This window comes from Falco punctatus (genome assembly GCF_963210335.1).
Source record: "Falco punctatus genome assembly, chromosome: 2".
In the NCBI taxonomy this organism is placed as follows: domain Eukaryota; kingdom Metazoa; phylum Chordata; class Aves; order Falconiformes; family Falconidae; genus Falco; species Falco punctatus.
Window position 1 is genome coordinate 76,508,064 of NC_137581.1, and position 27,177 is coordinate 76,535,240.

Below are 27,177 nucleotides of genomic sequence, written 5' to 3' on the forward strand. Positions count from 1 at the left end.
TGCTCAGGTATTGCTGTACTCCCGGGCTCCATGCTGGAGCCACCCCACTTTGTCCCAGAAATAACACCTGAGCATGGTTACAGCTATTTCATACAGCTATTTTATATAGGTGGTAGGGACCAGATTGACAGGACTGATTTGCACTGCCCCAGGCATGACTCTGGCACTGTCCCAGCTGGCTCTGTGTCCCCTGCACCCCACATCCTTACCCCACACACCAGGCAACAGCACATACCCTCACGGTCATTACCTAAACACCCCTTTCAGGGGCTGCAAACAGCCCTTTTATCTGTGTGGGCCAAATTCATCCTTCCAGCAGTAAAAGACAGTAAAACACACAGGGAGATAGTTGAAGCACACCAGAGAGCTGCAAGGGGCTGCAGAGACATTACCCTGTGGCCATTTAGGGGGAGTAGACTGTGGGGCAAGAAGCAGAAGACAGGAGAGTTTGTCCCAGTGGCAGCTTGTCCCGAGGTGGTCTGGAGGCCCATCACTGAGACTGTACCGGCAGTGAGCAGCAGTGCCAAGGCAAATTTAAGAAACAAAAATATGATTACAGAGAGACACAGCATGCCAAAAAGCATACCAGTGTGTCTTGGGACACTGGAGGGTACTATAACAAGCTGCACCAGATGTTTGGCTCCAGTGAAGAAGCTGTGCTTTGACAACCCGCAACCTAAAACTCCAGGGCTGGGAGCTACCCAGCAGCCAGGAAGACCTGAAGACCCCAAGCCTCCAGGAGAGTGCTGGTGGCTGGGACGTGTGAGGAGAGGGGCTTTCCTCTGGACATATGCCTTCTCCACACTTGTATCCAGGTGCAGGAGTAAAAGCAACGGCATGCATACGCAACAATAGCACAGGTGCACCACTCCATCACATCTTCTTAACAGTGCTGAGGGAACAATGATCAAATCGGGGGGAGAGCTGATCTGTGGTGCTCAACAACTTGCACAGCAGCAGGAAGCAGGCAGCAGGAGCTTCTCAAACTGGCAGCCTCATGTGATAAATACAGCAGTTAAGACCACAGCAGCAAGAGATTACTTCCTTATCAGCCATATCAACACCTCCACTCCCATCCCTGCCTGCTGGCAGTGCAACATGTGATGGCAGCAGACACACCACAGCACACAGAGCTCATGAGCTGTCAGGTGCATGGGCAGACAGGCATGCACCCTTCTCCTGGCACACTTCCCACACTGGGCTGAGGATGCTGCGCTGAATCCAGAAATGCCCCTGCCCACCCCAGCCAGGCAAGAGAGCCCTGCCCTTCCCAGGAACACCAGGAGTGTGCAAACCCAGCCAATATTACGGTATACTTGCCTTTCACAATGTTACAGAACTGCCTGGATCTCCGCTCCAAAGGGTGCTCCCAGTTTCAGGGTCCCTCAGAACATGGCAGCAGATGTTGGTCTTGGAGGTCAGGTAGCCCTGAGAGCCCTGAGACCCCCAGCTGACAGGCTGGTAGAAGGAGAGGAGAGCCTGTAAATCAGATAGCAATGGGGCTGAGTTGTTCCAATGAGGGACTAGATTCACACAGACGGTGAGAGTGAGACATTAAATGTATTCTGCGTGACTGGACATGTGAATATAAGCAGAAATACCCTCCTTACAGGAAGGAGAGAAGGAGAGACAAAGGGCTGAGGGAAAGAGGAAAAACAAAAGCTGCATACATGCAGAAAGAAGTAACCCTGCATTTTTTTTACAGATATTGCAATAAGACTAGAGACCTTGGTGGAACTGATGTTGCAATGTGGTACATGACGGCTGCAATGCTGTTATCTTCTGCCAGGAAGGCACAGATGAATCCACACCATCGTCTGTCCTTGCTGGCCTTGGGTCCCTGGGCTGAGGCTGGGGACTCACCTGGCTCCATGGTCAGGGAGCCCAGATCCAGCTGCAATGGCTCAGCAACCTCACACCACGCAGGCAAGGATGGTGGTAGCATGACACACACAGAGCCATGGTAGCACTACTGTCCCTCCTGTCCCTCAGTCCAAGGGCACCAGCCACAGCCACGGCGTGCAGTAGTGGTGACAGCAAGTATGCTTGAGCACATCTGTGTACGAGTCCTCGTGCCCCCCTAGGCCAGGACAGGCACCACCCCCACCGCCCCTGCGCTGGGCACGACTCTTGCTCCCATTTCATAACAGCTGGCTGTGCCCTTCCTTCCTGCAAGCTCTGACCCCTGTGGAGAAAAGGTACAGAATTAATTCAGCTAGCTGACCTCCACGCTGGGCAAAAGCCACATAATTCAAGTCTGGCAAAACACACCAGTGCAAAAACTGCAGCTGGTGGTTTTGCAGTCTTCCACAACGATCATGTCTGGTGCAGATCTGAAGGTCCTGAGCCGGTGCCCCAGCAAGCTGTAAGGGTCAGAAGCGTCTGGTAACAACACAGGGTCCCAAAAAGTCATGGGCTGCACAATAGCCAGACTTAACCAGTAGCCCTCGGGGACATGGATTGCTCCCTGTTGCTGTTGGTTATGGCAGCATTGGCACAGCCCTAAGCATGAGTGTGAGTGTGTAAGTGTAAGCACAGGTGACTGCAAGACAAAATGTTCTGAGCCGTTCACAGGTACCAAAGAACCTGCCACAATGATTTATCTTCTCTAAAATGTAGTAGGGGGGAAGCTGCTGGGTGTCTAGGACTGTTCATTTAGTTGCCTTATTATGGATTTGGGAGCGTTCAGTTCTGGTCTGTTACTGAGCGTTGAATGTTTTCTTGTTAGGTTTAGCCATTTGACAGCTGGACAATTATTATATTTTCTCATTTTCTGAAATGACCTAATCACCTACTCTACAACAAATTGCCACTTTAGAGCATTGTTTTACATGACCTGGTCAAGGTTTCTTTGTACTGCTGTGAATTTGTTTTATCTAATTCACAGTTTTCATAAATCCACTGACAATTGCCTCTTAAAATGAGAAATATAAGCTTAATTCTCTTCTCTCTTACATGCCTGGACAAATAGGTTCACTTGCTTACACTGTGTGCTTTGAAAAAAGAAATACCTAATAATAAAAAATAACTGAGATCTGATACACTGGCAAATATCTTCTCTTCCTTTTTATTTCTCAATTTTTTTAAAAAAAATATCTTTCAAAACATATAACTGATTCAGTTTTCACACTTGTCAAGGCTCTTAGCAGGGACAGAGCCAGTTTTGACTGTGTACCCCATATAAAAGGTCCCCTTTCTCCACACTAAGTGTAGGGTTAAAAGTAGGAACATCCCTCAGTACTGGCTCAGCATCTTCTATGACATGGGCAGGGCTGAAGTGCACCTCTGAGGAACAGAGTAGGGGCTGGTCATTCTCCACCAGGTTTGTAAAAGCTCCTTGGCAGTCTCGGTGGGCTGGAGACTGCTTAAAAAGATCAGGTTATAAAGTAACCACACCTTTCTCAGCTCCTAGAGACATGTCAATGAAGTGCACATGTGCTCAAGTGGAGCACAAGAAAAGCCTGTGCAAAGATACCAGCACTAGTTCCAAACAGCTACCAGAAGCAAAACAGCTGCATTAATGAGGCCATCCTCATGGGATCCTCAGCACAATGAAGAGACGCAGTAATAGCATGAGCAAATCGTAATACTGTTATTTTCTTTCTCCGGTGCCCCTGCAATGTCAGGCTTTGGTATGAGCACAGTACTTTTTGTGCCATGTAAAAGTATCCCCTGTGTCTATGCTTTAATTGGCCCTACCCTGATAGTCATATAAATGTGTATCTCCTTTTCACTTCAAAACATCTACCACTTTCCAGGAGCAGATTTTCTTCCTGCTCTGTTGTCTTGACCAAAATCAAGATGCTGAGGTCAATCTTGTTTAGCTGCAGCAAGGAAAACAGATTATATTACCTGGTGGAAGTAGGTTACCCCCAGGTATAGGCTGGGGTGATTTTTTTTTTTCCAGAGCTGGAAATTATCCATTACTGCATACTAAAAAGGAAATTGAAAGCAGTTCACTTTTTCTTTGCTTCTGCTAAAACAGATGAATTGGTGTTTCAGCTCTTTCAGCTCTGTGGAGAAATTCACAGGACCAATCAAAAAGCCAGAGTAGAGCTTCTACATAATTAAATTGTAGGCAGTTATATTTTCCAGCAGCAGGTATGTTACTTGAAATGAACCTCCATGCTGTGTATCTGAGCAGTTCCAATTAAGAAAGTTCTGCTTTGAGATCTCGCAAGCCAAAACACACAGTATGGCATCATGCCCTCAGCTATTAAACTGGAAATACAAACCACTTTTTTGTGGTTCAAATAATCTCCAGGAGATAGCTTTACTGGAAGTTTTAAGTCATATTCTTCACATCATATTCGTCTAAATTGATGATTTCCATGACCTTTTCATATAATTACAAGTGTTGTGTGTCCATTTTGATTAAATGGTTCCATACGCCATTATGTTGCAGTTGTTTTTAATGTTGCTGAAGTAATTAGGTGCTCTCTTCTAGCTCTTCTCGCAGGAGACCATGGAGGGCACACCAATTTCTTAAAATCAGTATCTGCTTTTTATTGCATTGCATTATCTGATATTTCCACTCAGTTGATGTAATAAATTGGTTCATAAATTTCATGGATGATAAGAAAGAACTGATCATAATCACAGACAGAAATTTATAAGAAGACCATTAAGAACAGTAAGCCATATACTTCTGTACTTGGGCTTCCTTGCCATGTAATATTACAGTGAATGGCATGCTTTAATGACTAGCAAATTAAAATTTAATGGACTTTCCATTGCCGCCTGCTGTCTGTGCTTTATTTGAACTCAAGGTAGAGAACTTCTATTTCCATTTAATTTGGCTGTCTTGTTGGATGTTTTCCATTCAGTTAAGTGACCTAGAACATGTATTTGCTGGCATTGCTGATAATAAGTTGATAAAATCGCAAACACATCCTCCAATTCTTTCCTTATATTTGTTATTGCTGCTATTCTCATCTACCTTTTTGCCTCCTCTGACAATCCTACCCTGAATTCCTCAGAGTTGACAGAATTTGTGTCTTCCTGTAGCATGGGGAGACACGTGCTTTAAAACCCCCCAACTCAACACAGTAGGTTCCGTGCAAGCGATTAGGTAGGCTTGCAAAGTATTAATAGTAATTGCATTACTAATTTCATTAGCTCTTGCATTATCATTATGTATTAATTATTACAGTTATGCCATTGAGTGCTAATATCAAACACTGACAGTACCAATTCCCTGAATGCATCTTGTGGTTGTTGAATGTGATCACTGCTCAATAGACTGCTGTTTTTTGACAGCTGCAAGGTAACTAACACTGCTGTCTGTGTTTAGCAAGCACCATACACCACTGAAATCTTTCCTACATAAATTGGAATTTAGAATTTAAAGTGGAGTAAAAGTCAAGCAGTCAAATCACAGTGTGGAATCTCTGTTTGCTGCCAGGACCAGGAAAGGAATACAAGGCAGGAATCAAAGTCTAGATGCTCTTTCTTTGTTGGTGGCATCAGCCATACCTCAGGAAAGCAAAAATCTCTCCAGAGGCCTAACCTTTTCCTCACTGACCACTCTTCACTCTCAGGTGACTCCAGATGTCCAAGCCAGGCATCAGCAAATAGCATCCCCATTGCCTCTGGCAAGAGGGAGGAAGGGGGACATGGGAGTGACAGCAGTCTCCTCACCACCAGCCTGGCAAGGAGTGAGGGGATAGCTTGGCCCTCCTGCTACTTGAGCTTCCTCATCCTGAAATCAATATAGCCCAAAAAAACTTATTCATCTTTTAGGCAACCAATGCCAGATCCCCTCTGCCCACCTGACCAGTATGGCAAGGACAGAGAGGACAGCTGACATTCAGGAGCTCTGGAGCCCATGTGTGCAGCGAGGAAGCTGGTCTTTATCATTGTTGAAAGTGTTGGATGGACCTGAGGTTTCTTCCTTTAGCCTCTCATGCTTCACAACAACTTTGCTTTTCACATTTTCAACTTTTGCTTGTTATGTCTTGCTTTTGCTTGTATCTACATACATCATTTCTGTGCCAGCTGGAGATGAAACATCCTGCTTTGCATAGGGCTCAGCAATAGTTCTAGTTGTTTAGAAAACTCAGACTTGCTTTTGAATTCTGTCTATGTAAACCAGGCATTTAGATAAGGTTTACATGTGGTACAAGCTGCTTGTATCATGTACAATGTGCCTGCATAACAATGGAGCACTGGTCCTGACAGAAGTCTGTGGGGTACTGCAGGAAAAGTGACAATGCTGAATAATAAATAATCATTTGCATTGAACCTGTATTATTTTCCAGTCTATTTTAAGAGTATACTACTATGACGTTCTGCTTCCCTTTTATTTTTCGACTTCTGGCCTGAATACAATAAATACGGTTGTTCAAAACACAGCAAAAGCACGTTATGTCTGTCAGTCAGCCTGATCTGCAGCATCCATAGAAAGATGTTTTCCAGTCATAAAACAAACAGTAGTTCATTCATTCCTTGCGAATTCCAGCAAACACTTCAGAGGCCTCTTTGTAATCCATTCACTGCTTTATTGACCCAGAATCCTCCAGGGAATGTCATAAATCCATATAATGTGTACTACCATTTGTGTCTGGATCCTTGATTTAACTGAAAGATATGTTTAAAACTCACACACTAGCTGTACAGTTCTCTTTGGGTCACATACATAAAAAGTAACTCAGATAGATTAATTAATTCTACAAAGGTCGCTCAGTTTTGCCACAATTCAATAAACTGCTCAATTTTAAACACATGCTTAGATATCATTGGCATGAATAGGACTTAACCACATATTTAAATTTGAGCACAAACCCAATGGCTAGTCAGGAAACCAACCTATTTCAGAGTATTTAAGCATGTATTTCTGTCCACGTGACTTATCTCTGGATAACAGCTCCTGTGCTCCAGCTGCCTCGCAAACAAATGCTCCATGCAACAAAAGTGAATTTGCTCAATAGAAGAGACTGCCTAAATGTCAATTTCTATTTAATGTCTTTGATGAATGAAAAGGTCAAAAAAACTGCATGGCCATGAGCTGGTCAGCAGGATCAGAGCCCTGATCACACAGCCTGGTGCCACACAGAGGTACCACAGCCGGCTCAGGTATCAGAAACCGTGTTAGTGCTGCACTCTGCCAGGGCTGGAACACTACGAGCCTGCCCAAGGCTACATCGGTGCCAGGCAGAAACCTGCATCAGCCTAAATATACATGCTCCAGGACCACAGCCAGCTCGTTTAGGACTACCCTAGACATCTGTCCAAGGCATGTCATTGTGTCATGGCAACTTGCTGTTAAACATACTCTTTTGAGATGACATCTTATACAGAGATCCTACATGACGGTAAACCGCTCAGTCATCTTTTCTCAGACCAAACCATTCTGCTTGGATCTCTGCCCTGACAAGCACAGAGATCACAGAGATTTGGAAACCTGTATTTTTTAAGGATGGCAGAATGTCAATGCTTTTCCAGTTAAGAGCAAACACATTTATGAGTCTGGCACATTGGACTGGAGAATTTGGCTTTAACAAAAAAGCTTATACCGAGATAATAAAACAAAAACCAAAAAGTAACCCCTCTGTGTGCTACTTTTCTCCTGTAAGTAATAGTCAGTTACTTGCAGTACACATCTTCAAGTGTTCCCATACTTTCAGTACGTGGGAGAAGTCACATTGTGCTGTCCTTACACAAGCTGAGGAAACCTCCCATTTGTGGCTCTGCATAATGCAGGATCTCACTGACAAGAGCTGCAGCTAAAATTACATTTACTGTTCTATCTGTATTCTTCCCAGCACACATTCAGTCCTGAAAACAACTCAACCTCTCCAGTGAGTGAGGTAGCCATCCTTTCCTTCAGGATCTCCTTTCCTACAGCAAGCATCTTTCCAGTGCCTTGAAGAATGAGTCTGCAGATCCCAAGGGACATTAGCTGGAACAGTGACGTGCCAATATGCAGTAGTGAGGTACTCAAGCCCAAAGGCTGTACCTTCTGCCTTTCTGTCCCCAGTTTCCTAGGATTTCTGACCAATTTGTGCACTTCTGCACCGGAGTGGCTTCTCGGAGTGTCAAAATTTCCCCAGAGCACAGCACAAGCACACCTGCCCTTGACAGACTCTGAGTGCAAAACTCCCTCAGGTCTCTCTATACCTGGGCATGGCAACTCACCCTACTGGGGATTAACAACAGTGACAAAGGACAACGCTTTCTCCAGAGCTGGTGAGGGGATTATTTCATGTATTATGGATCAAATGGTGCATTAACAGTACCACAGGAACTGGCAAGGAGCTGGTGAGGAAACGTCCATTAATTTAACATCTGAATGATCACTGCCTAACACTACATAAATGTAATAAATCACTTCACTTAATCTTGAACAGAAGTGACTGTTCTGAAAAGAGCCTTTTGTTCAAGGCCCAGTGGTTTTGAGATGGGAATAAAGGAGTAATAAAAAAGGAGGAGGCTGGGAGAAAATTTTCTTTAAATAGGAGTTTTACTTTGACCCTTCGAGAATGGCAGTCTGGTAAAATATCTGAAGGTTTTGTTTTTTATTGAGCAATAAACTACAGTGAGGTTTGAGTCTGTGGTGTCTCAGAGAAATTGTTAAGCCTGGAAATCACATGGCTGAGTGACTGGCATGGCAGAAATATTTGGCACTGCAAACAACTCGCAAGACAAATGAGCAAGAAAGAAGAATTTCTTACACAAGTGTAACCCAATTAATGTCAACAAAAACTTGTAAAATTTATGGTTCAATTTGTCTCGGGGAAAGTGCAGAACTGACCCTTTCCTGTACCTTATGGGCAAGTTCATTAGCAAATTCACTGGTGTCTTGTTAACTCTACGGTCCAGTTATACCATCAGGGGCAGGTTCATAATCCTACATCCCTACAAGTCAAGGTTAGAGGTGGAGTGTCATAAAGCTGTTAAAAACACATGACCTCTTGGATCAAGTGCATGCCTCCAGAGGTGCAGGTAAAACATACAGAACCAACTAAAACCAAAAGCTGGTCTGCTGAACTAGGGGGGGCAAAGACCCTGATCCAAAGCCTACTGAAGTCCACAGAAAGTATAACTTGTCTCAGAAACATTTGGATCACTGCCTAATTCAGGTGCTTTGTTTTGCATGCAGGCAAGGTGGACAACACAACAGAACCCCCAAGGAGCACCTAAAGAGACCTCTGTCCTTTAGCTGCCACACAAACTTTTTCCTCTCAAAGTGCCTGCCTGCACCCCAGCCTGTTGAGCTGAGCGTGCAAGCACCCGCCTACATTCCTTCCAATAGAAAAGAATCTGCTTAAGGGCTTCAGTGATATGTGCATTTGAGGAAAGAGACAGATCTCATCAAACTGAATGCAGTTGTTCACACTGGAAACAGAAAGGAAATAACAAACGTTGGTTTGGACCTTTTAGTGGCTCATCCTCCTTCTGAACAAAACAGCTTGCTATTGCACACTGCCAGATCTTTTTGGCACATTAGCATGTGGCCAATTTTTGTGCTGCTTTGGTTACTTATTTAGACCAGTTGGTAGCCTAATTTCTCTTTTAGTGTTTTATGCTGTTTGTACGCCACTTGAGTCACTGTGTAGTTTTGGTTACATGTTTGGACAATCTCATCTAAGGTGCAAAATTGGGTGAATGAACAAAAAATTTGGTTAGACCACAAGAGACATATTTGTGCACTTTATTAAGAACGGTTTTCTGAAGAAGTTGTAAATTTTTCACTATTAAAAAAAAAAAAAAGGATTTGTGAAAGGTAACTTAAAAACAACTTAATTCTTCTCTTCATGCAAAGGTTGCTAAGGGTCAAATGGAGAAAATCCCTCCAAAAAAATGAATCTAGGTAAATAAGTGAACATTTCCACATTGCTTCCCCTGTTTAACTTTTAATCTTCTGCAAGACTGCTGGAATTGCTGTGCATTATTATTATTGTAACACCCTGGTGGTAGTTGGACTTTTTCTCTTTAAGACGGATAATTGTTTTCTTTAAGTATAATTACTGGCACAGGTTATATTTGATCACTTTTCAAGACTTTCTTCTCTTTACACTTTTGGAGAAGTTCCTTGTAAAGTTTTATAGACTCTATTTTAATTCTCCCTCCTAGGCTGATTAGGTTGATTAATTTCTTTCCAGTTTTGGAAGATTGCTTTTTCTTTTTTTTTTTTTCTTTTTTTTTCTTTTTTTTCTGATGATGATGGTGTGCTTGGAGGATTGGTCTCAGGCTTTGATTCTCAAAACAATGTATTTCACACAGTTGCACCTCCACAGTCTTTCTACTTGCTTTTCCACTCATCTAAAATTACACGTGCATTATTAACCTCTTCCCAGTCCATTCTTTTCTACAAGGGGTAGGTCACGCTTCAAACTGTAGTGCCGAAAGTGAGTACAGCTAGAAGACCTGTGGAGTCAAGGGGAGCTCCACTGAGACCCATCTATTTTACACTGAAGATTTTCAGATGCTTTTGCAGCCTTTACCAAGGTTGTACAAGATGCCCTCTAAAATACAGCTGATTTGGATGACTGCACTGGAAGACATTCTAAATGACTACATTTAGAAAACAAGGAAGTAAATGAAATATCAGACCTGGGTAATCACAGGAGATTGCCAGTTTAAGGTGCAGAGTTTGGATCCTTCACTACCTTACCTCTGGGTCACTCTGCCAACAAACACCAACCTTCACTGGGACGAAGCAGCGAAGAGACAAGGACCCAATCACAAGTCTGTTAAAGGCAATGGAGAATCTTACCAAAATATCTGTAATAACACTCTGACATCCTCCTTCAGGAAAGCACAAACTTTTAATAAAGCCCTCAGAGGACATCTGTAGCCTCATGAGGGCAGGTGCTTTGGGAAAAGCTCAGTTTCACCCCACTATCCTGCCTCCCCAGGAGGTGGAACCAGCAGAGGATCTGACAGTGAAGTAGGTTTAAGGACGTGCGCTTTTCCTGAGGAATGGGTCATGAAACAGCAACTTGCTTCACCAGAAGTTGAGAGCCAAAGAAATATTTTTCCTGCCAAGATTTAGCAATCACTTCCTCTGAATTATGTTACTTCAAGGTTAGAGTTGGATAATAGTCACAAGGATGAGACAGTTTTAAGATCCAGATTATTATCTTTGCCACTTTATTAGAGCTAGAATAAGGGTGCTAGATATCATTAGTAAGGGGATTACTTCTATGTAACTGTCTGCCAGACTGCTCCCTTATAGCAACCTGGCAAGTTGCAAGGTGTCAGACTTTGAAAACCTATTATATACAAGCTTAGGAGTTATTTTTAGAACTTTCTTAAAATTTATGCAAGATTTATGTTTCCTGTTTTTCCTTCAGACCTGTAGTGTTGGCTCAAACTAGCACCCTGAGTCAGAAAGCAGATGCACACTGTCAGTCACGTGAACAGCCCTGTGAAAATCACTGGTGCCGCTGGGAGGGCTGCTGGTTGCAACCTAAATCATCTGGCATCACAGAGTGACATGAAGCCGCACTTTTAAAAAACACGTGCCCTCCTGCAAAACTCAAATTCTGCATATCCAGCAATGCTGTGTTGGAAAAACCGGTCTGATGACTCTTCCTGGACAGCCTGCACTACATCCTTGTGGCCATATCCCTCTGAGCAATGATGCCACCTCAGACTCATGTTGTAAAATCCTTATGCCTACCATGATGGATTCATTGTGTGTCTGATTCAACACCTATTAAATACCAGTAGGAGGATTCAGGTAGACCTACATGACAACTGAGCTGGGTTTCTAGTTAAAAAATGGGGGAGTGCTTTTATAAACACCAGCAAGTTTCTGCATGGCAGATGGTTTACATCATGATACCAGCAGAGGTTTATGGCAAAATCCTGCATTTCATTTCATATAAGCTACTTCATGTGACAGAGGGGAAAAAAAAAAAAAAAAAGGATCATTTAACTTCTTTTTTACCCTGAGCCAGAGTCAAGCCCTTGTAGGAGAAGAACAGTAACACACTGTGGACTGAACGACCGCAGTTCTGTAGTTGTTAAAACCAAACTGCAGTTCCCCCAAATACACTTCAGACAGAAGTAATAAAATACTGCATGATGTTATTTGTTTATTGTAAAATGCCAGGAAAAATAGGTTCACCTTTGGGCATTTTTAAAGGTAAGGAGCCATAAGGTGTGAAAGCATGCTGTCAGAAGTCTCATTAAGACAATATTTACTAGTTCAAAATGAATTTACATTGATCTTTTGAAACTATTGCTAACCACAAATGCATTAAAACTAAACAGTCTTCATTTACTGAGAAATAAATGTGTCAGCATAACCTTGACTTTTGTCCAATGCTGTTCTGGCTTTTAATTCACAGAAGCTCAGTGTTAAGCAGTTTATTGCTTGTTGTGCTAAAACATGCTAATTTAATTGCTAATATATTTCCTTCCTGCAATCATTTTCAAAATTGTTATCTTGAGAAAATATGTATTTTTAACGAACTGCCTTCAAAACTGTAGCAGTGATGGGATGTATTCACTGAAATTGTTTTCTGCTACATGTTGGGTATTGCTTGAAACAGTTTTAACAGAAGCAGCAGGTAAAACACACTGAAAGAAATCTGACTGTGTTCATCTAGATTATAAAAAGCTTTGGAGTTTTGTGAAAACATTAAAACATATACATTTATAACATAAGCATTTAAAACAGTAATTTAATATTTACATTGAAGAAAATGATGGCTTGGTTAATGGTACGTCTTTAAAAAAAAGTGATCCTTATTTTTTTGATAACTTTATAACACACACTTAAAATACCACTATGTATGCCTGACACAAAGCCAGACAGAGCTTACCAGTTCACAGTGGTCTTTGGACTAAGTTTCTGTTGCAACAAGAAATCCAAGCCAGGAGGGCAAAGAGAAATTCCACATTTGGTTCCTGCCAGTACCCGGTATGGATTTGTCATTGGCCCCTCTTCTCGAGGATGGTGAATGAGGAAAAATACCAAATTCAAGTACAACTTCTCCTTTCCTAGCCCAGTGACAGCAAGTGCTCAGAGGAGGCTCCAAGTTCTCTACTTTTAATTCACAGACTTCAGCAATCTCGTCCTTCTACTTTGCTGTCCTAAGGCAAAGATAACATTTTCAGCTCCTGCTCTGTCCTTTTCACTGTTGAGTATGTTGCATTCCTATTTATTACTACAGGAACCTTGTAAACTAGATTTACACAGTACAGAGAAAATCGGTGTCGCTGGGGGTGTGCCGGGCAGGAAGAGCTGCTCCACGAGGCCACCCTCGAGCTGGAGCTGCCTCTTCACAGGACAACCTGATCCCATGCCCTTGCGGAAAGACCTGGCTGGGCTGAAGTGGGCTATTCAAAGCCGCAAGTGCCAACTGGGTGCTCTCAAAATTGCAAACATATCTACTCACTGTGCTTTGGAAAGTCATTCCTTCAATTCCTATGCTCTATGCAGGCTTCAAGAAGCCTTTATAGAAGGAAAGGTAAGGACATCAGCCTAGCACAAGCTGGGGTGGCACTCATACAGCTGAAGATCCGAGACTGGCACAGTGACTGATTTGAATCCGAACACCCAAGACTCACGAAACTAACTCCTCATTTTAAGTTGTGAGTGACAAAAATTCAGCAACCAAGGGTAATAATGAAAGCACCCTACATCTTCTAGTCCCCCCAAGCAGGTACAGTGTGTTTAGTTCATATACAAGTGAAGGCATACAGCACGTGGCAGACTTTCTGCATCAGCACTGCTCTGCTGCAAAAATGGTAAAAGTATATTAGGACATACAGTGAAGTCTGCAAGTCAGCGAAGCAGTTTTTCTGCTCAGTCTCAGCTGAAATGAAAGAGCCATGCTGGAGCATGGCACATAGAAAGATCTGGAACAGAGTTCAGAGAAAAGTAACTTTAGGAAGGGATCTCATGCTGGGAATTATCATCTCAAGATCATGAGGAAAAAGTAAAAGAGTGAACTGTTCACTCTAAAGGAGACAGCTGTTGGAAGACATCATTGCCTTTATGTCCATAACAAGGCTGTTGAAAAAAGCCAATGCCCTCTTATGGCTTTTGTAACAGCAACTAGAAGAATAAGCACAGAAGGAAAGAAGCTTGTTAGACACCCTTAGACAAAAGCAGGAAATTGGGCTGCCAGGAGAAGCTGAGAAACCTTGTCAAGTAGAGACGGTCTCTCAGCAAATGGCCTTGGCACAGTTGCTCCTCCTCCAGCCTGGAGGGTGGGTTAGACGGCTTCATAAGGGACCTTACAACCACATCTTCCCCCTATCTTCCTTTCATGAAAGGGAAGATTTGGCCTTATGGCCAAACTCCTCCACTGAACAGCCTGTTTCCTGTCAAGCTGTGCATTTAGTGCTTGCCATAAAATCACTATAACCATTTAATTTTTTCCCCTAATACAGCCTCAGACTGTATTCAAACTTGTTTGTATTATTTGCTCTTTCCTGTAGATATTGATATTATGACTCTCTCTCCAAACCCAGAAATTAAATATTTGCTTATTGTTAATTTATATTCCAGAGTTCCCAAGGTCCTTCAGAAGCTTGTCAATGCAGCTGTGAATACAAACTTTGAATTTCTCAAGGTCATGAAGCACACAAGGATAACTCTAATTGGAAATTACATTTTTCCCAATTAGAGAGATCATCATGGGTTATGGGCCTGAAGATTCTTGCATGCTTGAAAGTAGAGAAGAAAACACTTGTGAAAGTTGCCAAGAATTTTGTAAATTCTTGAAACCTGACAAAATAATAAAAGTGTTAGGTGATGGCTGTAAGTTATCTTATTTATTTCAGTGCTGACACTTCATTTGTACTGGACAAAAGCATAAGGTATATTCTCTTTGGTACCTTACCAAGTTTGACAGAGAGAAGGTTTCTGCTGAGCAGAAACAGTCTATATTACTCTTTTATAATTCCCTGCTCCGGTCAGGACTTGCATCTGAACACATCCAGACTGTTACATGTCCTGCAAACAGATCTGTGTCCAGAAAGCCCGTCCAGCAATGAAAGGCTGTTCTGTGCAGGTCTTCAGACACCTGAGACCCCAAATACTTGTATTGTGTGAGGTGTTAGCTTGTGGAGTCTAGGTCTTCTTTCTAATTACTCCTCATTACTGTGTATTATAGGTTCTGTTAAGGCCCAGAGTACAGCAGATGAGCTCAGCATATCCTGCAAAAGTAATTATAGGAAAACAAAAAGCCATTAAAAATACAAAACTCATATTCTGTATTACAGATCTACAAGAATGCCCCGCCTTTTAATAAGAGGTGGCCCTATAAGGTCAATTGATCTGCCTGTGCACTACATGATAATGAAACAGTACTATTCACCCTCGCCTAGCCCTCGTGTCAAGTTAATTATGCCTTTCCCTCCACTCCCACCCTCCTTCTCTTTCCATTTTCCGTCTCAGCTGTGGCTGACAGCACAGGCTGTATAACTCTAAGTCACAGAAAAATACCTTGCAGCTGTCAGAAAAGTGCTAAAAATCTTGACACGTTAGCATACGATCATTCAATTAAGAAAATAAGTAGTGACCTAGAGGTTGATTGGAACTGGCTTTTCTTCCCACATTTCCACAATTTAAGGTGGAAGTAACAGAGGAAATGTTGTGTGGAGAATGCTTACGTATTCCCTGCTAATGGTGGAAATGCTTAAGTATCATCTGCACAGAGCTAATATAAACCGAAGTGGTTTATTACCACCGTTTTGTGATTTATGACTCACATTATGACTTTATTTTGAAATGCTTTCATTAAAAATTAATGTGTGGTGAAGGAAGAATGCACAACAAGTTGCAGCTATCAGGTTCTATCAGGGGCAAGACCACTCAGTGATTTATTCCTTATAATCCACTGAAACAGGCATTTCTGTGCTGTATCTATTCAGATGCTGTAAGATGCAGCGTATTGTGCTGGAACTTCCCAGGTGAGGCAGTCACACTGCCATATCCCACTGTCAGTGCTGCACACCGCCAGGGTTTGGTGTTTGAGTCTTTTTAAGATCTGAGTAGTTATAACGAAACTTGAATAATTTATAACCAATGTTCTCAGCATTGATTAGTGTTCTTTTGTAACAGAATGTCTTTTTGATAATGCTTCATTCCTTTAATGCCATGTGAAAACTCAAGGAATTGGCTATTGCATGGCTTAATGGAAGAATCAGCTTTCGTTTTATCAGGTATGTAATGGAGGATAAGTATTAATATTTTTTTCCTCTCTCAGGTATCCACAGCATTAACACGGAGACAAAAGAGGACCAGTCAGGAAACAAGTTAACAATCCTAAGGAACTGCTTTCCCTGCCAGGCTCTGGGAAGATGCTCTCCCTGAGCACTGCCTTGCCAGGATCGTTCACTTGCACGAGGTCCTCCCAGTGCACCAGCAGAAGCATCCCTGCATCCCATTCTGACCTCCTCCCTGGGGAAATCATGCTTGGCTAGTTCCATGGCACTCTTCCCGTCATCAGCATCATTAAGTGACTCACCATCACTTCATAAATTAATAGACCCACATGGGAAAATGGAGGGAAAGAGAAGTTGTTGAGAGCAATAAAGAACATCAGCAGCTGGGAGAGGAGAATTGAACCCAGGACGCCTGGCGTCTGCAAGTATTGTCCCTTTTCAGGGGCTGTGGTGTGATCCAGCTTTGACAAGTTACACCTTCCAAGAGGTTTAATCTACTCTAAGTCAAATACATACATATACATATAGTTTTAAAAGCAGTATGCAATAATAATAATATGCAAGCAGTATGAACACAACAGTTACTCCTCATTTCTGAATTTTATGTAGATTGACACACAAATAAAGCAGAATATTTTTCTTTTGGTGACATCAATAACATCCACTTCAAATATCTTTTTATAAAGACTTTTTTGTACTAATAATGCCTCATTTGAAGAAAAAGTCAAATCTAGGTTTAAAGTAGGGGACATCATTATCAGTTCTGGATTTGAACGTAAACTTTTTCAGAGAATTAGATGCTAGGCTTCTTTATTGTAATTTCTGTTTGGTTTTGAATTCATTATTAAATGCTGCCAGGGTCAAATGCAACATCCAGGGCTTCAGCCAGAGTCAGATTCCAGACACCTTTTTTATTTCAGAAGCACGTTCACTTATTTTAAACACATTCAGGACTTCTCTTTCTTGGTTTGGACTACAAAGCAGAAAAAGTTTCACTGAACTAAGGACATTACAATCCTATAAAGAAAATGCCCTTTGGGATTTAATGAATATTCTTTATGTAGACTGATATCAACCCTACAGGTAATTCATCTTAACTTCCCTGGTTGTCCTTCCTTATTCAGTTGGATGCTTCCATAAACACAGTGTTCAGAATAACGACACTGGTTTTTTTGTAGATAACTTCTTCTATGACTGAAAGGATTTATTTCTAGAGGCTGTTTCTGAAATTATTGCATGACTACAGAAAATTTCCTTCTAAAATCCACATCTTTCAAACACACTCTCTCCTTTATTGATACCCAAACAATCACTCTGATTATCATACATACTTTGCAATTAGAGGAGGTGAGGTAAAAGTGTGGGGGGAGGGGGAATATTTCCTCTATTACATTTTAAAACTCAGATTTTGATGAAGGAAACCATAAGAGACCTTCTGGCGAGCAGCTTCCTACTGACACTTCCACTGACAGGTTCAAGGAGTGCTGAGGAAAAATGGCACTTAAACGGAACAGCTTATCAGACTTCATCTTTTGGGAAACAAAGTACTTTTGTATTTTGTCTCTGCACATGCTTAGCTTGATGGGGCACTGGTCTACCATAATGCTGTTGTCATTATTAATAATACATCTGTGCAAAGCTGAGTAGGAAAGCTCTGCTGTCCCGGGCAGGTTGCACAGGACACAGGAGCCTGGGTTTTACCTCACTCCCTGCACCCACCTGGGAGAGCTCTGAGTAGTGTCAGACCCCCAAGCATGCTCCCCCTGAGCAATCCCACCCCGCCTGCGGTGGGGCTGAGGCAGGTCCTGCATCTGGGCGCTTCAAGGAGCTGCCCTGACTGCCTGACTCCCCTCGGCTCCTCCGACCCCCGGGGCAGAAAGGCTCTTTCCTACCCCTGATTCACCCTGTGTGTGGAGCCAGAAGGCAGATGGCTCTTTGTCAGTGGCCAGCATCACTCCTGCCGGGCGGGTGGTGGCAAGCAGTCGGCACCGCATTTCCAGGTCTAATTCCAGAGTACTTTAGTACTCATAGGAAATTCTTTGTAACGTTCCCTTTGCTCTAATATTCAATTAGCTTTCAAACAAAAGAAGAGCAGGGATGAGCTGAGATGGCCATTTTACCAAGTACTGTACCATCACAAAGAGTTCACAGACAGCTGTTTCAAAGTAATTGAAGTCATAATGCGCAGAAAAATTACTTTTCTAATGGTTGCTTTGAAGATTTTTTTTTTTAATGTAATTAAAAAGTAGATTTAGAAATATGCTCGGCAACCCAAAAGATTAAATATTAATATGGTGCATAATTAATAAATGATACATCTCTTGATTACTAATGGGTTATTGACTCTAAAAGCCTAACATTACGGAATATTAGGGCAAACAAAGGCTTTGGGGGAATATCTCTAAGTTTCCAGGATGAAGCTGCATCTTTGTCCTTCTAAAAAGTTGTACACCTCTTTCAACACCCTCTAAACCGCTGAAAAATAGCATTAGACTGAAAGGTATGATTATTATAACCACTTTTGAAAGCTGTGTTCTTACCATTTATTCTCCACTGGAGTCCCACCCTGCAGGTTCTTCTGTCAATGAAAATTCTGCCTAAGAACATATTTTGTCTTAGAAGTTTACAATATTGCCATTGTTGTTATCACCTTATTCCTTTCAAATATATTACAACACTTTGCTGAAGTCAGGTATCAGCACTGGTGTCTGTGCTAAAGGTACCTCAGTAATAAAGTGAAATTGAGAAGGCTGTGAAATATTAAACAAAGTTCTTGATATCTGTCAAGTTTTCAAAACAAACAGCAATTTTGAAGATTAGTACTTGATTTTGCAAGAAATTATGGTAGAATAATAGCAACATTAACAATTCCAGATTGTAAAATTGCAGAGACTGAAGAAAATACAGAATCATTAATCTAGTTATATTGGTAGATCCCTTTGCCTTGGTGGTTTCAAACATCAAACTCACAATGACGTGGTCACTAGCTGAGACATTGCTGCCAGCTTGTTTTTCTTGTACCCCTAAGCCCGAGGAGGTGAGATTGGATAGGAATATTTGCTTTATCCTGGAAGAGGTGGAGAATGAGAATATAAGCAAGTGTTTTAACCCAGGAATTTTACCTCATTTGTACTCAGGAAAAGGGTTCAACTGAAGCTAATGCTGTCTCCCAGCTTAACAGCATGCTTCATTTCAAAGAACAAAACAAACAGCTGTATTTCATAATAATCAAAATATCAGCATCCCAAATGCCAAAGCTGTGACTTGTCTGCTTTCTGAAGGCAGCTCTTTGCTGAGGAGATGTCTCAGACCTGAGAAGCAGCTTGCAGCCCACATGCTGCTGCAGGTTTCCCACATGTCCTTGGGCAAGTGGACAAAATCCAGGGTGGTTTTGTGGGAGCCTGACAGCTCCCATGATGGACTTCTGGGACCCAACCTCTGTGCCCTCCCTTGGGGCTCAAGGCAAGGCTGAAGCTGAGTCACCCCTATAGTCATTTCATGATTGCCACCAACCGCCCAGGTACTGCTTGTCCATACTTCTGTCCAGCCAGTCATTCCCTTCTTGCTCTTGCACAAACAATTGCTTTTATTTTATTATATTTGCTTCTTTCCTTAGCAAATAAAACCCTATTTTTTTCTTCAGATTATTTATATTATTTATCAAGATCATGTTCAGCTTTAAGCCTGACTTCGAAGTGTGCTTGCAGCCTCTCCCAGCTTATCATCAGCTGCAAATGTAACCCCTGTTAGGGATGATTACATAGTCTTGCCTATTTAGGGTACATTAATTTTAATTAAGAACCCTCTTATTCAGGCTGGGTTTTTCTCACTGTTACATCTTACCTAGCTCGGATTTAAAGACCAAAAAAAGATGAAACTGTTTTTTGATAATCCACAGAGGGTTTGAGATGGACTATTATGACAGCATACATATAATAATGCATGCATAAATAAACCCAAATATTTTAATTTAATCAATTGCTTAAATACAAAAAGAGGGGGGGAAAGCTTAAAAATTAATTCTCCTTCACAACGAACAAGTGCACTCCATTGTATCCCTAGCTGAGGAGGCTTTTAGAAAAAAGTCCTGACCATATTGATAAGCTATTAATACTCACTTTAACCCACAACTAAAACATTCATTGTCCTTTAAATTTTTGATACATACAGCGTTATCATCACTTCAAGGAGCAACATCCAGAAAACCTGCCCTTTCAGTCTGTTCGTGCCTATGACAGGCTCAGGTCTTCCATTCAGAGCTCTGGGACTCCTCTTACAGTCTGTGCAGCTTACAAAGAGAAAAAAAAAGCCCTTTGGAGGTCAAAATAGGTGACATTAATAAAAAAGGATGGGTTTCAGTGCAGGTGTTTTACACTTGAATTTTTTGTGTTTACACATTAAAGGACCATTCCTGAGAGAACATAGTGTCTACCTCCCAGCTTAATATATGGCAGAATATCTGTCAGTGCCTTAATTAATAACTGATTGCAAGTGCCTAAATCCAGCTTACACAGAGCGCAGCCACAGCCTTAGTTGGCTTTTTAAATTACCAATCCTGACAAAGTATCACAATGAACTACTTATGTATTCTTTTTATTTTTAAAGCAAATTTAATATAGATGCAGTGGGTCTAATGACACAGACCAGAACAGAGGCGTCATGCATTAGTTTGCCTCAATTTTATGCTTCAAAGGTGTTGTAGAATATAAGCAAAAAATATTTGTACTCGTGTTAGGAACACACGGAACTAAACCTCTTTCTGTGGACTGTACAACACAATTTGCTTTCAAAATTGTATTGATTAAAAAGAAGACTACTTCTAGAGGTGTTTGATATATTACATCAAAATTCTACTATGAACAGCAATGTACAATATACAGCAAGAATATTTTTGAGTGTGAAAAATCCCATTAATATTCACATGAACTGAATCTTATTTGGGGTAATTTTGTATGGCTTTCATAATATCCTCTTGCAGAATACAGAATAAGTGATGCACTATATTTTTATGACTTTTTACTTTTATACTTAGTCTACAAATCAATGTTTTAACATTGGCTAGTTGACATTAGAGCCAAATCCTGTTTGTGAATCTCAATGAGATCACCAGCATAAAGCCAAAATGACTGTAGGAGGGATCACTTTCAGATTTTTCTGGGTGAAATAGATGTCTTGTTTAACAGGGGATGCTACAAGACACATCACAAGCAATTTTGAGTGCTTCTGGGGGGAAAAAACAGCTTTCACTCCTTGGTTCATTTAGCTTACCTCTCTGCATTTTAGTCTTGGGATGGCAAACCCACTTTTTCATTGCAACAGATAAAATAGTCACAGCTATGAGGCAAGCTGCACCCCTAACTTTACAGCACAAATTCACCACCAGTTTTGCTGTTGTATCCTACAGTACTTTTTGTTTGTTTGTTTGTTTGTTTGTTTGCATGTTTTAAATTCCAACTTAGGCTCTTATCCCTGAAGAGAATGACAGGGATGAGCAATTCCAACATCTGCCCCAACAGTGTTTGGTCTATTAAGTTACAGAAAATGCAGTATATTATTAAACCATTATATTGAACAGCTGCATTTTATCCTGAAGAACAGTTTTGAGGGAGCTGCATTTGGAACAGCTTTTGCTTTTCTGCCACAGGTGGAAAGATCAGAGCAGTGAATTGGCTCTATCTCCCAAGCTGGCAGAAGAGGAGTACCTCTATCTCAAGGGAGGGCTCTGGCCATTTTTCTTTTTTAATGTTCCCTCGGCATCCTAGCCACAAGACAGCACAACCTGTCGCTGCTCCAGTAAGGCCACTGTCCTCTAGCCCTTCAAGAAGGTAGCAACACTGCAAGAGCAGATCAGTCAAACAGCGGTGTGAGCAGAGAAGGGCAGGTTACATAGAAAAATGTTGCAAATGTAATAATAAGGAAATAATCCCTTGGAACTCTTAGGGTATATAACAATAAAACAAAACAACCATGTGCTGGAAATTAAATCTCCCAGCCGTATTGATTGCTAATGGCTTTTTTTAAATTTCAACCTTATTTACTATGTAGAGATAAGAGCTGACTCTGAGCACTTTGTCTGATTCAGAACCTCATATAAGAAATCTAAAGATCACTCAAATTAAGAGGAGATGGCTAACTGCTCCCCTGGGTTATACAGAAGAATATTTTATTTGCCCCCATTAGAGCAAAAGAATAGCGCAGAACAGATTCTGTCCAATCAGTGATACCATTCAACAAAAAGTGGCAGCTGGTTTTGTTTTTCTTAAGGAGCGTGGAAAAATATGTCTGTTTCCATTAGCACTATGCTTTCTTTTATTGGTTTTTCTGACACTTTATTATTGTCATCCTGCAAACTCTAGAGCTATGCAGCAAGCATCTCGTTAAAAGCAGAATTACCTTTTCTGTGTTACTTGTTCTAAAAGATAGCAATGTATTCATTCACATTTGAATAATGGTTTTGGCAGAATAAGAATGTCCTGAATTGTAAGACATAAAGCAATACTCTGAGCAAAATATACAAAATACCTACTCTCTTTCTAAATAGGGCATATATTTTCTATAGATTAACAGAACTGAAATGACAGCAGAAGGTACTGAAAGAACATTTGAGTAACCAGCACTGATTGAAGGTGCTTATTAACTATATTTTAGGTTTATATTCCCCGTGTGACTTGGCATCACAAATATAGCTGTCATAGGCAGCAATAGAGCAAGAAGTGGCTGTTCTTTCATTATTTTGAACTTTCCCAGCAGGATTCACCGCTCTGGCTTTTTTGAGCAACTTGTGGTTTGGAGCATGCAGGCAGTATGCATTATGTACTAGCTTGCATATTTCTACCTTAAATAGGTGGTATAACTCTAAGAGACTGAGTAGCTCTGTTTGCAAAACATGAGTCACTCCAAACCTCAGCATGAAACCTCAAACCAAACTCTATACTTTAAGATTAGAACTGGTTCAGAAAAATACTTCTGTCTTCTATCTCTGTAGAGAATAGGGTTTATGGAACGAGGCCAGCACCTTGGTACAGGATAAAAAAAAGTCACTGTTTTTTTTCTTCCTGCAGCCCAACAGAACATCACTCAAAAGCAGACTGAAAAAGAAACAAAGAAAGCACTCTTCCAGAAGGCACCAGTTGTCAGCATGTTATCAGCTTGGAGAGGTCTGAAGGGCTGGAGGAAAGATCTCAAAAGCAAAAGACAAATACACATCCAAAGAGTTTTCTCTAATGACAGCTGTCGAGCTGTGTATCCTGAATTGCCTGCATTTTCTGGAAACAGAGAAGCAAAAGGGCTTGGGCAGAACAAGGTAATGCTGCACCTCTCCTTCCCTTCTGCCACAGCTCTCCTTCCCAAAGCGCATCCACCAGCTTGTGCAAGCAACAGCAACAGGGACACCCACTGCAGCACTTCACAGGGTCTCAGCAAAGGCAAGCACTCTCTGCAGGACTGGTATGGACATGGAGAAGAGTCTACAAGGCCCTTGACAATCTGGCGCAGAACAAAGGTACCAGCCTAGGTGACTGAATCCAATTCAAAACCTGTGGAAGTAAACGACAGCCTTCTCACTGCCCTAAATGCGCTGGGGAGATCCGACTTCTCAGTTTCACACTGAAGCCCAGTGGTTTTCAAACTTCACTGTTGTTATTATGAAGTAAGGAAAGACTGGCTGACTCACAAGTCTGGAAATAACTTCAAGTATGTTCTGGAACAGATTGAGACCTTGTATTGGTGGTCCCTTTGCTCAGGCATTTGGATCATGAAATGCTTTGTAATCAAAATTAACACTCTTGTTCTTCAACATCTTGGTTATTGCAAAGGAAGTGCCAGCATTAGATCTTTCCAGTGCACTGAAAAATTCTCCCTAGATGATTCAATGAAGGGTAAACCCTTTTTTCTAAAAACAATCTTATAACTAAGTATTTTCCACCATGTTGAGAATTTCAAGAAAAGGAGAATATAATCCAGCAGGGTTGTGAAATAAAGGCACTAAAAATGCAAATTTGTCCAAGTTCCTTAAAGGTTTGTTTTTCATTTTATTTTTTCAGTATTTTTATTCTGATATGTGTAGGAATGTAGTGCCTGGTATACAACTATATCAATTTACTTCCTATTCCTAGAGACACACAATCACAAAGGGAAGAGGGAAAAAGAAGGAAGAAGGGAATAATTTTTATAATATTTCCAGATTTCTAGAAACATTTAATGGAAGTCTGAAAGAAAATTAAGCTCTTTCTGTGTTTACTTAATACACATATTCAAGCAGAGCCATTTATCAATGGTTATGAATATCTGTTTGTACTAAAAGAAAGCAAAACTAATTTTTGAAAAGAGCTCATTAGAAAAAGAAAAAAACACTTTTTTATGCTCTACCACAAATGCAATGCCTTCCTCCATGCCTTTAGCTGGTAGAGCAAGTTTCAGGAACACAGCAAACTAAATTGTCTTCTGCAAGATAGCTCCATAGAAAATAAATTATTCCTTTCAAAGTGGCAGGCAGGATTGCATTATCATTTCTCAAGTGCCTCCTAATTTTGTAGGTCCTAAAACAGCTATTAGATGTTTCAGCCTAACAGACTCAAAGTGTTGTGCAATTTCTCTGCAGGCACAAAATGGTCTTAAGTCTGAGTTTGCAGAGGCTGGCCAGTCAGTTCTACCCACGCAACCACGACACACCTGCTCCAGCGCACTCACTATATGCACTTTATTCATTTACACCACTTAAAGGAATCTAAAAAAAAATATTCTTCAGTCCAGGACGTAAAAACCTGCAAAAATCTGCACTACTCCAATACACACACATTTCTGAATGCTAGAATATTTTCTTTGAAATCAAAGGAAATGGTCCACTTAATCTTTTTATTTTAATTGTCAGGAGAACATCCTACCAACTAATTTTTTCCCCCCTCCCTCCACTCCCCCTTCCCAATCAGCAAACTGAAAAAAAGTGGGTTTGGCACAGCTCTACCATGGTTTTTGTTCCCCTGTGTGCTCAGCCCTGTCATGTGCATCTTCTCTCCACAAGATGCAGGAGTGTGTACCGGAGGGCAGAGTTTCTAGGCTCCTGGGAACACAAAAGAACTAAAGAACGATGTTTTCCTGCTTGCAGACTTGCATTACAATACATCCCCACAACAGCTGATCACACAGTACCTTCCCATGCCCATCTCATCTTTTAGATTTCAGTTTTAGAGTTCTGCTTTTTAACAGCTGTACGTTGAACGAGCGGGCACTCTTGCACTTTTTTTCCTTTCCAGGTTTCAGCAATACTACTGCAGCCCAGCCCTGCACTTCCAGGCAGCATTTGTACCCTCCTCCCCTCACCCAGACTGCACCAAGCGTCCATCTGTGCCACCAAATCTTGTTGACATGATTGCCAGGGATGCTCTCCAGGGCATGGGCTGAGCCAAGGCAGGGCCACGTAGGGGCTTCCTGAATCTTTTACCCCATCTTGTTTATAGCAGAACATCACTGACCTAAACATGAAGTCAGCTTACTTACTGAAAGTGATGGGCACACCTTTCCCAGGGACCTTAGTAGGAACCGGGCCCAATATATTGGCTTAACTCCATCCTTAACTTCTATGAGACTAGTTGTGATCGATGGCTTTTCAGCAAGTATCATCATTTGCTACCAACTCTGCTTTGCTCTGAAGACGGGAGAAGCAATTATAAGTCTCTTCTCTCTCCTTGTTAATAACAGAATGACACCAAAAGGCCATGAGAAGAAATGCAGGCAGGGAATGTGTGCTAAGATCCTTCGGAAAGGCAGCATCCAGCCAGGAGAACAGCTTCGGTGTGGCTCTGCCGCTTCAACGCACATCGCCCCGCACTGCTGTGCCCACCGCAGCGGAGGAAAATACACAGGTTCTTGTGCAGGGGTGGGGATGGTGAAGCCTTCCTCAGCCACTCCTTAAAGTTTGAGGCAAAGCATCCTGAGTTTCAGAGAATTTGTAGTCTTAACGCTTTCAGATGTATAAGCCTGGAACAACTGAAGCAAAACAGAGCTCATTCAGCAAAGTGAAATAGATATGACAGCAGCAAAGAGAAGGAGAGATGCAAAACACCGTGAAAAGTATAAACTCCCTTCAGAAAACAGAACTCCTCAAATCATAGTTGCAATGTACTATATATATAAAAAAAAAAAAAAAAAAAAAAACCAACAACAAAAACAAAACCTTCACACATTTATAGCAAATAAATATAAAAATATACATGGTTGGTAGAAGCTGACCATCAAAATAGTTTGCGGGCTCCACAAACAAAAACCAGTAGCTGAAGACGCCAAGCTATTTCAGACTCCATAGCCTGAAAAAACATTCAAATTCCGGAAAACCCACTCATCCCAGGATACGGATCCTGGAAGCTACTGCCCTGAGGTGGCTCCTGGGTTTGGATTCCTTTGCAGGCTCCACAGATCTGAAGAAAAGAGCTATAAGGGGGATGTGTCTGTGACCAGACTGAGCCAATGTAACCTGGAGGCTTTTTGCTGCCTTAGCACTGAAGTGCAGCACAGCATCAAGGATGCAGAAAGAAGGCCCAGTCACCCACAGGGTCCCATCCATTAACCCCTCTTATACTCACTGGGAAACCATCCCAGAACCAAGCTACCCAGCCCCAGGGGACAAGTCTGACAGGGTATTTGGGACTCTGCTAACAAAATGCTAACACAGACTAACCCACTCAAGAAAACTCATAACTAGGCATCCTGCGTGTCTACAAGTTATCATTTACACAACGCATGTATCTATTAAACCTCACAGTTTCTATCACCTTATTTAAAAAAAACCGCTTTCACCTAGCACACCTTTTCAGCTCTGAGTTAAAAACCATGTTGAACCTAGCACCTAAATACTTTTTCCTATTACAGGACACAAATTCTCCTCAGAACCTTGTCTCTAATCACTCATGATAATTCTGAAGCAGATGAAGCCCTTCAATCAAAGAATGTGAAAGGAGTAAGTGCTGTTTGTTAGCACAGATGCTGGCACGTGGCAGCTCAGTCGCTTTAAAGGGCTGCTTTCTTGCCTGAGCCCTGCCTTTAGCAGGTGTG

At 41.6% G+C, this 27,177-nt stretch overlaps 1 long non-coding RNA gene across 1 annotated transcript in view; it reads right to left on the reverse strand.

Annotated features, from left to right (window-relative positions):
* Positions 1-3,089: 3,089 nt before the first annotated feature.
* The window catches only part of LOC308059250, a 40,689-nt gene continuing 16,601 nt past the window's right edge, over positions 3,090-27,177 (reverse strand). The window contains exon 2 of the long non-coding RNA XR_013926185.1: positions 3,090-26,115. This is a non-coding gene — a long non-coding RNA (uncharacterized lncRNA). The remainder of the gene's footprint in view (positions 26,116-27,177) is intronic.